This window comes from Adiantum capillus-veneris, chromosome 6 (assembly GCF_014529385.1).
Source record: "Adiantum capillus-veneris isolate H3 chromosome 6, ASM1452938v2, whole genome shotgun sequence".
NCBI classification, from domain to species: Eukaryota; Viridiplantae; Streptophyta; class Polypodiopsida; order Polypodiales; family Pteridaceae; genus Adiantum; species Adiantum capillus-veneris.
In genome coordinates, this window is record NC_140936.1 from 10336030 (window position 1) to 10343094 (window position 7065).

The window sequence follows — 7065 nt, forward strand, 5'->3', positions numbered from 1 at the left end:
TAAAATAGGCAATATTAAGGCTAGCACATCAATAAGCAATTACAATGATAATTGACTTCATGGAATGGCTTTTGACCAATTTTCAAGAGTTTTGGTCATCCCCTTAGAAATTATTACTTATTTTTGTCAATTTGGCTTATTTTTATACATTACTAGTATAGCGGCGCCGCCTCCAGCGGCGGCATGGCCCCTCTTTCCCTCACTTGCCCCACCCCACCCCACCCCACCCCCCTCCCCACCTTCCAAGATCCCAACCCACTCATCCTTGCAGCAAGAGCTTGCAACTTGCCATGTGCAAAAAACTGGCAGTCTGCGCTTCAAGAATCTGGTTGAGACTTTGCAGTGTATTCGACATGACTGCCTCCATAGTGCCTAAGAGGCTTCAAGGGCATGCAATTGTGTCTAGGAGTCATAAATTCGCAGAGGCCTTGCAAGCCTTTGATGATCTTCACGCTCATCTGCAAGCCTGCATCAACACCCTGCGCTTGTGGGCGCCCAATCGACTGCCCTGCATTACATGGTCCTCTGTATAATCAGGGGTCGTGGCATGAATGCGTGCTTCGTTTGGTGCCGCGATGGATATTGTTCTATGATGGAAGCTTTGGATGAAAGACGTAAGCTTGCATTCAAAACTAAATCAGGGTAACTACGACTTCCTCTCTCTCAGCTTGGCCGCCTGCTCTGTCTCTCTCTCTCTCTCTCTTTCTCTAGCTTGACAGAATGGACATTGGCATCCGCAAAGAAACTACAACCTTCTTCGTGGCTCTGAGGTCTTTCTTCCTGGTGTTAAAGACACATTTTCTTGCAAGGGAGGTGGATGCAACCCTCGTGGGTGTGCCACTCGCTCAAAGAATCTCATGGTGGTGCAGGTTCTTAATCTTTCTAATCTATGTTCTCATACAGATTCATTGCACATTCTTGGGCACCCCCCAACTGGCCCTCATCAACCATGAAGAGCACCCCTTGTTGCCTCCTTTGCCCTACATTGTTGGAGAAATTGTGCATACTCTTTGCATTCGCCACCTCAAAATGGCAGGCCTCTTGAGCTCATAGGGGATTCTTACCTTCAACGCTCCCTAATAAGGCGCCACACCATCTAGTATGCCATCTCCACTGCGGGTACCCATTACCTTCCCAATATTACTGCTCTTCTTGCTATGTTGGGCCTCTTCCGGGTCGTGGGCTGGAAAAGGGTCGCTAGTAAAATCCATGTGGATGCTTATCCATACCCTTGCATGCCATCACCGTTGGCCCCTTCTTCCATATCAGAGCTGAATGTGTGCACATCAACATCATGATTTTTGCGGTTGGGGATATCAAACATTCGCTCATTGTGGGATTCTTCAAATAACTACGATTGACTCATCATCGACACCACAATCTTTGGACAAATTTGAAAGAAAGAGTCTCTTACCATTTACGTTGACACACAATCACATACAGTATTACATCTGCCTCATAGCCATGTGCTTCCATTGTTGTTACCTTCCTCCGTTTACACAATCTACCCACCATCGCTACAATCACAATCATCATCAGCTTTGCAATTGCCCCATCCATTTTTGCCGACATTGTATCGTCCAAGTTAATATCCAATTCTATCTTTATCTCCTCATGCAATGGAACCTGCAAATGTGTGTGTGTGTGTGTGTGTGTGTGTGTGAGAGAGAGAGAGAGAGAGAGAGAGAGAGAGAGAGAGAGAGGGTTTAGAGGAAACTGCAACCTCTCTCAAGATCAGTGGTGTGGAAGAAGGGAAGCGAGTGGTGAGCAGGGATTGAAGCACGTACACCACAACGTAGTCATCGCTGAGCAATTACAGGTCGTTGCAGTCCGGGGTCTTCAGAGTGGCACGTAGCTCCACGCGTAGCTGCATCATCAGCTTTGAGCTTGCACACCTTCGAAGAAGAAGATGAACATGTAGTGGCAACATTTCTATTTTCTCTCTCTCTCTCTCTCTCTAAGCTAGTTGGCCGCATGCGCGCTCTCTCTCTCTAGCATGTGCCGGTGCAGGTTGCACCTTTTAGTTCCAAATTCAAACTCGCTCTCTCTTTCTCTACCGTTGGGGATATCTCACCTTACAATCCGCACAAGTCGTTATCATCATCAGCTTTGCAATTGCCCCATCCATTTTTGCCGACATTGTATCGTCCAAGTTAATATTCAATTCTATCTTTATCTCCTCATGCAATGGAACTGCAAACGTGTGTGTGTGTGTGTGTGTGTGTGAGAGAGAGAGAGAGAGAGAGAGAGAGAGAGAGAGAGAGAGGGTTTAGAGGAAATTGCAACCTCTCTCAAGATCAGTGGCGTGGAAGAAGGGGAGAGAGTGGTGAGCAGGGATTGAAGCGCGTACACCACAACGTAGTCATCGCTGAGCAATTACAGGTCGTTGCAACCCGGGGTCTTCAGAGTGGCATTTAGCTCCATGCGTAGCTGCATCACTAGCTCTGAGCTTGCACACCTTCGAAGAAGAAGATGAACATGTAGTGGCAACATTTCTATTTTCTCTCTCTCTAAGCTAGTTGGCCGCATGCGCGCTCTCTCTCTCTAGCTTGTCCCGGTGCAGGTTGCACCTTTTAGTTCCAAATTCAAACTCACTCTCTCTTTCTCTACCGTTGGGGATATCTCACCTTACAATCCGCACAGGTCGTTGAGGCATCTCTCTCTCTCTCTCTCTCTCTCTCTCTTCTGTGCACATGCATGCCGTGCAAATCGACTGAATGTTAGAGGACGCACACGACGTCTACATACTTGTGGAGGTCGACACCTTGCTGTTCTTCGGAGCCAACACCAAGGCTATCATGGAACCCAATTTGTGAAAATCCCCAAAATACTAGTCAAATTCAAAATTCACAAAATATCCTTTTATCTATGCTTAGCATGTCTTAAAATAACGGAGCAATTCATCTCTTAAAATTGGACGTTCAACTGAGATCCATTTTTGAGTGCTTAGCATGTCTTAAAATAACGGAGGGATTCATCTCTTAAAATTGGATGTTCAACTGAGATCCATTTTTGAGTGCTTAGCATCCCTTAAAATAACGCAGCGATTCATTTCCAAAGACTCAAGGCTAGGGGTATTTTGGGAATTTTGGAAAATTTAAATAACGCAGCGATTCATCTCCAAAAACTCAAGGCCAGGAGTATTTTAGGAATTTTGGAAAATTTGAAAGGCAGTTTGGGAAAAAAAAGGCCGCATGCTGTTGCTGCTGCTCTCTCTCTACTTCATAGCGTTGAGCCTCTCTCTCTCTCTCTCTCTCTCTCTCTCTCTCTCTCTCTCTCTCTCTGCCCCCGTTGGCTTGCGTCATAGGACAGCCATATCGAATCTCCACAGCAAACGATAGATATGAGGCATCTCTCTCTCTCTCTCTCTCTCTCTCTCTCTCTCTCAGACGACCCTAGCCTCTAAAACACCTGCAGGTGCGTCTCCTTTCAAGTGTCTAATCAATAGTCCGAGCTCGGCTCTCCTTGCAAGGCCCCCACAATACTGCCAAATGTGTGCATTTAAGAGAAGGCAGAAATCACGTTCGCTTTGTTCTCTCTCACTGTTTCACTTTCGCTCAGAGCTCACTGCCGTGAGGGCGCCGGACTCAAGAAACACTGACACGTGTCAGAGGGGGAGGGCCGGAATTCCCTCCCCCATTATCTATTAGTATAGATATCTACAAAATTTGCTGTCTTTCTTAATTTTGAGCTTCATAGGGCCTATATCCTTCTTTTAACAGCAAGCAAAAAATTAAGAGCAAATATTATAAAATTGTTGGCGGATACGCCGCGATGGACGTCAGCACAACGAGAACTCACATAACAAGATTTGCCAGCTAAGGATAAAGCTCGACCCGCAGGAGCGTGGAAGCAAGCATAGGGTGTCAATCTACACTCGAACGACTCTCGACTAATTCCTACAAAGGTCTCTACCCAATGTCTAAGCTACAGCCTTCAAGAGTGCATAAGAAGAGATCATTTCCTACAACGCTTTCTAGAGCCGAATACCCATCAAACGGTCTCGAAACGCCACAGAACTTGAAGGAGACCCTACGAACACCAATAGGTCGCTCTCCCTAAGGTCTATGAACCAAAATCTCAACCCTAAACACCCGGTGCAAAATCACGTAGGATGTCTGGCCGAAATTTGCAGGTCATCGTTTCCGAAAACTAAAGTGTCTAATGTGTAGCTCTACTCAATGCAAACGCGTGGATATGCTGACATGCGAAAACGCATAACGTATGCTCACCGAATCACCAGATGAAGCTCGTAGGTCGAGCTCGCAAAACCGGACAGTACGCCCGCAATGTAGGTATCGGCACGTAGCTCTTGTCAGGGGCAACACGCTGCACTTCTTCGCACCCGATTCTGACCACCGGTGCGCGCGTAGCGTCAAGATGAATCTCTCACTCTCTCGTACATAGTACGCTCATTCACAGAAAGGTCGAGCTCGCAAAACCGGCCGTACGCCCGCAATGTAGGTATCGGTGCGTAGCTCTTGTAAGGGGCAACACGCTGCAGTTCTTCGCACTCGATTCTGACCACCGGTGCACGTGTAGCGTCAAGATGAATCTCTCACTCTCTCGTACATAGTACGCTCACTCACAGACATTACTTTTTTTTAAAAATGACAAAGGTTTTTCATTAAGGTCAAAAAGTGGTATAAATACCTTACAATCTCAAACCCTAATCTTCCATTTTAACCATCTACTCAATCTAAATGTCAAAACTGGGATACAATCTGGAAACTTCTGTAAGCCCCAATATTTACAAAGGTGAAATGTCGGGTTTTCTCAATAAATGAATAATTACAAAAAATAATAATCCGTCGACGAGCAGTCATTTTCCATTGGGTGTGTCCAGCCGCTAACACTCCCCCCCTCCTTGTTCATGTCGTCCCCGACATGGCTGTTGAGCTGCTTCTTCATTGGAGGCTTTCTCTCATCTTGAGAAGTGACTCATATCTTGCAAGTTGAGGTAGTAGCGTCGGGCCGAATATATCTGTGCTGATTGTGAAGAAGCCGGTGTAGAAGGCTTCTTCAAAGGCTTGGAGGTGATAAGATGGTAAAAACATGATCCTCTGATACAGTGCATGTGTCACCTCGTGAGAAGGCTGACCAAACAGATCGTATGCACATCTGTATGTATCTTGAAAGAAGAAGATACTGTCTGTCGCCTGGCCTGGTTTGAAGGTCTCGAAGACTGCCAAAAGGGTTTTACAAATCTTTCTCATCATGATGCAAGACAGATTAGGCGAGCCAGTGAACAATTTGATGGCGCCCGTTAGGGTTTTCACCATGTATTGCTCACTTATTCTCTCACATGCCTTCGAGCTCGACAGCTTCGGGTAATTTAGCCAAGTGGGTTGGCTTCTCTGCAGCAACTCATGGGCTTTCCATGTTCTCATCCTTGGTAGAGGGCAGAAACTGAGGTTATCTCTGATCACTTTAGGTGCCTCTACCAAATGGATTAGATACTGAGGATACTTTGTAAGCCATGCCTTTCTCCACCTGGGTTGAGAGTCTACTATCAGCTTGACCCATTTAGGTTTGGAGATGTCTGCTTTGTACATTGGCATTGTTGGCTCCTCTCTGATCCGCTTGTTGATCGTGGCAGCTTCATTTTTCAACAGAGGATATGGGAGAGAGGGCTATAGCCATTCACGTCGAAGGTTGCTGGCATCTATCTTCTGAATAGTCATTGATTTAAAGACCCTCTGCTCCCATTCCAAGGCTTCTTTGGCTGTGTCTCTGACTACCGCTTCTATGGCCTTTTGCAGCTTCTCTTCTTCTTCTTGTGTCAGATCTTGTGGCTCTTGTGAGGGTCCTACAAGGATTTCCTCTTGCATGGTGGTGTCCAACCATTGGATCTGCCACATTCTCTATATCTATTCCCTCCATGGCTGCTGGTCCAGTGCTAAACTACTGCTCTTCGGTTTGTTGCTGGCCTCTCAGCTCTTCTATCTGCTTCTGAAATGTTTCCTTCTCTTCTTCTTCTTTCTCTCCCATATTCACAAGGAGGTCGTTTAGATCCGCATTTATCTTTTCCGCCTCCTCGAGCTTTCTCTTGATGGCTTCTAGCTCATTTTGCATGGCCTTGTGCTCTTCTTCCAGTCAGTTCTGCATTACCATAGAGCCCTCAGCCAACATCAGCCTTTGCCGCTTCTCCAATGTTAAGTCCTTTTGAAGCTCTTTCATTTGTTCTTCATAAAGCTCATTCTCTGAAGAGGTGTGAGTCGAGCTAGTAGCTCTGACTCTGGCAAGAGATGCCCGTAGCCTTTGGATGGTTTGATCTTTGACTTTAATTTGGTCTTTTAGCTCGATGACCTCATCGTGGCTTGCTTCATGTTCTATCTCTGCCTTTTCTTTGGCATTTCTGAGTGTTTCACTTCTTTGGATTTTTCAGCAAGTTGCAGGGTTAGGTTGTCCCTTTCCCTCTCTGCATCTGTCAAGGACTTGCTGATTTTTCTGTATTCTTCTTCAGCTCTTTGAATCTTGTTTTCTGCTGCTTGATTCTCTCGTTCCATCTCTTGGCATCTTTGTAATGCCGTGGCCAGACTTTCTTGCAGCTCTGTTTGTTTCTCTATATGCTCTTGGCTTTGTCTTTGTAGTGTGTTGACTTCAGCCTTGATCTGAACTTCAGTGGTTTTGAGATTAGCAATCTCGCTTTCCGTGGCCAATGATTTTGCTCTGAGCCCGGTTAGCTTGTGCATCACCACATCCTAGTCATTGGTCAGTGGCTGTAGGTCCACCGTATCAGTGGCCATCTCTTTCAGTTCTACAAACCGCAGGCTCTGCATCGGTTCCTTGGGCCTTGTGCTTGCCAGCTCAAACTCCACAGTGGATGCCTCTTCTCTTGAGTAACCCGCAGCTAGTAGATCAAGAAATGTGCTAAATTTTCTTTCCTTTGGCTTTGGCTGCTCATCTTTGGGCTTAGCTTCTTCTTTCTGCTCTTCTCCTTTGGTCTCTTCTTGCTTTGAATCTTTTTGTTCATCAGATGTGTCTAGCTCTTCTTTTTGTTGGGTTTGTGGAGGGCTAAGAGGAGGTGGTGATGGGGGTGGGCTGGACTCCGGGCTTGACGGT

The 7065-nt window shown here is 46.2% G+C and overlaps 1 pseudogene; it reads left to right on the forward strand.

Annotated features, from left to right (window-relative positions):
* Positions 1-720: 720 nt before the first annotated feature.
* LOC147455138 (uncharacterized) lies at positions 721-6474 on the forward strand (annotated as a pseudogene).
* The last annotated feature ends 591 nt before the right edge of the window (positions 6475-7065 follow it).